Below are 3,696 nucleotides of genomic sequence, written 5' to 3'. Positions count from 1 at the left end.
GAGGACCTAGGACAGATCCTTGTGGTACTCCATACTTTACTGGTGATAATTGAGATGACTCCCCATTTAAATGAACAAAGTGGTAGCGATCGGACAGGTAGGATCTAAACCATCTTAAAGCCTGTCCTTGAATACCAATATAGTTTTGTAATCGATCTATAAGTATATTATGGTCTATAGTGTCAAACGCAGCACTAAGATCAAGTAATACTAGCAATGAGGTGCAGCCTTGATCTGAAGCAAGTAGTAAGTCATTCGTAATTTTAACAAGTGCAGTTTCTGTACTATGATTGGGCCTGAAACCTGATTGAAATTCTTCATAGAGATCATTTTTTTGCAAAAAGGTGCATAATTGAGTAGACACAACTTTTTCTAAAATTTTTGACATAAACGGAAGATTTGAAATGGGTCTGTAATTTGCCAGTTCATTTGAATCTAGTTGTGGTTTCTTAATAAGAGGCTTAATAACCGCCACCTTGAATGGTTTTGGGACGTGACCTAAATATAACGATGAGTTAATAATATTGAGAAGCGGTTTTTCTGCTACGGGTAACAACTCTTTCAGTAATTTAGTAGGTACAGGATCTAATAAACACGTTGTTGGTTTAGATGCACTGATAAGTTTATTTAGCTCTTTCTGTCCTATAGTTGTAAAGCACTGCAGTTTTTCTTTGGGTGCGATGAGTGAAGCTGAAATACTAGACGCAGTAGAATCTACATTTGATATTGTATTTCTGATGTTATCTATTTTATCAGTAAAGAAATTCATAAAATCATTACTATTAAACTGTGGGGGAATATTTAGATCGGGCGGTGTCTGTTTATTAGTTAGTCTAGCCACTGTGCTAAATAAGAACCTTGGATTGTTTTGGTTATTATCTATGAGTTTGCGGATATGCTCTACCCTGGCAGCTTTTAGAGCCTGTCTATAGCTGGACATACTGTTTTTCCACGCAATTCTAAAAACTTCTAATTTAGTTTTTCTCCATTTGCGCTCAAGAATACGAGTTTCTTTCTTGAGAGAATGGGTATAACTGTTGTACCATGGCACAGTACGTTTTTCTCTAACCTTTTTCAATTTGAGGGGGGCAACAGCTTCTAATGTATTAGAGAAGATAGTGCTCATGTTGCTAGTCATTTCGTCTAGTTCATGTGTATTTATGGGTACACAGAGAAGTTGAGATAGATTAGGCAGGTTATTTGTGAATCTGTCTTTGGTGGCTGGAACAATAGTTCTGCCCGGACGATAACGCGGAGCCATATAACTAATATCAGTAATACGCAGCATGCACGATACAAGGAAATGATCAGTAACATCGTCACTTTGAGGTACAATATCTATATTGGTAAGATCAAGTCCATGCGATATAATTAAATCTAGCGTATGATTAAAGCGATGAGTGGGCCCAACTCCAAAAGAGTTTATTAGGTCAGTAAACGCAAGTCCTATCGCATCATTTGTATTATCAACGTGAATGTTAAAATCTCCGACAATTAGCACTTTATCGACATTAACTAGTAGATCTGAGAGGAAATCTGCAAATTCTTTTAGGAAATCTGTATATGGCCCTGGCGATCTATACACAGTAGCCAGAGCAAGAGATAGGAGAGATTTCTTTTGCATATCTAACAGCATATTAAGCAGAAGTAGTTCGAATGAGTATCCTCCCGTATCCTGTTTTCTGAGTAACATTGAGAATATCACTATATATTGTTACCACACCGCCGCCACGACCAGTCTGACGGGGCTCATGTTTATAACAGTAGCTTGGTGGAGTAGACTCATTTAGACCAAAATATTAATTTGGTTTAAGCCAGGTTTCAGTCAGGCAGAGTACATCAAAATGATTATCTGTGATCATTTCATTTACAATAACTGCTTTGGGTGCGAGTGATCTAATATTTAGGAGCCCAAGTTTTAAAAATTGTTTTTGTTCATTTATTTTGCGTTTTTCTGGTTTAATCACGGTCAGATTTTTTCTAGATCCTGCATTAAATTTATATTTTGACCTCGCTATTCGGGGGAACAGACACAGTCTGTATAGATTGGACAACGCAAGTACTTCTATCTTTTAAGTGGGTAGAACAAAAGTCATCATAGCAGTTATTTGAGAATTGGCTTACTAGTCAGATGGAGCGTAGCGTCCTGGAGATGTTGTCCGACAGGAGTTCCGCTCCGACTCTGCTGGGGTGCAGGCCATCAGCACGGAAGAGCCTAGGACGCTCCCAGAAAAGATTCCAATTATTAACAAAGAGCAGTTTCTGTTCTTTACACCATGACGATAACCATTCGTTTAAAGCAAACAGTCTACTGAACCTTTCGTTTCCTTGTCGATACGTGGGAAGCGGTCCTGACACGATGATCGTCGCCGCGGGCGATGTGCTGCGTACCGTCTCGATCAGGCTCCTGTAGTCCCTTTTCAGTGTCTCCGTCTGCCGCAGCTTGATGTCGTTGGCCCCCGCGTGCAGCACGACAGCGCCGATGTTCTCGTTGCCCTTCAGGATCGCGGGTATCTGTGCAGAAACATTGAGAACACGTGCACCGGGGAAACAGTGAGTGTGCACTTTACTTTCAGCTGACGTAGCACGGACGTGCCGGACGATGGAGCTTCCCACGACCACAGCATCGCGTTCCGTCTCGCGGAGGGGGGCGAAGCGGTTCCGGGTGGAGATGAAGGACATCTGGGAAGATCGCGTTCTGGGTGCACAGGGTCTGTGCAGAGAAACACACGGAGTAGAGGTGGTGGGGATGTTAGAAGCGTGTACTTTACCTTCAGCTAGCGTAGCACGGACGTGCCAGACAATGGAGTCTCCGACAATCACAACGTCGCTTTCTGTCTCGCGGAAGGGGGCGAATTGGTTCCTTGTGGAGATCTCGAAGACGGGGGGGTGGTTCTGGCTCGCGTCCTCCGCTGCTGCAGCACCCAGGGTCCGTGGTGTCCCGGCGCCGGAGTGAAGGACATCTGGGAAGATCGAGTCCTGGGTGCACAGGGTCTGTGCAGAGAAACACACGGAGTAGAGGTGATGGGAGTGTTAGCAGCATGCTGTATACCTACCCCGGATTTGTGAGCGTCAGCCCGGGATGTTTCCAGCGCGGCTTTCCGCTGTCTCAGCTGGGCCTGCTTCTCCACCAGGTCGCGGATCTGCTTCTCCACGGCTTCCAGCTCCAGCTGCACCGAATGCAGCTCGAACGTGTCCTCACCTGCACTCAAAGGTAGACACAAATCCGCCATTTAAGCAAGTAACAGTGAAACGATAGTAATGTGTGTGAATAGAGGATTTGCAATGTAAGCGAGATTAGCAGCAGCCACGCTGCCGTTGCTAACGGGCTATAAGCTAATAGCAGACTCGAGAATCAGAATAAAACTAGTGATAAACAGGCGCTCTGATTGGATTTGTTATAGAACGCTATAGAGTCTCCTGATCCGCCTGGCCTCCCGAGTCTCCAGTCCCGCCATGGCTTCCCGAACCGCCTGATCCGCCATGACTTCCCGAGTCCCTGGATCCAGCCTGGAGGCTTCTCCCGTGTCTTGCCCTGCATTGGCCTTCATGATGTTCCGTCCTCTATGTGGTTGTTGCGGTGCGGGACGCACCTTCCGGGAGGGGGAGCTAATTTTACAGATCTGCCAGGCTCTGCCACCACATTACCACAGCAATCACTCTCACCTGTGTTGATTACACTCACCTGTTCCTCGT

The sequence above is a fragment of the Barbus barbus genome, assembly GCF_936440315.1.
Source record: "Barbus barbus genome assembly, chromosome: 23".
In the NCBI taxonomy this organism is placed as follows: Eukaryota; Metazoa; Chordata; class Actinopteri; order Cypriniformes; family Cyprinidae; genus Barbus; species Barbus barbus.
Note: the sequence above shows the minus strand (reverse complement) of the source record.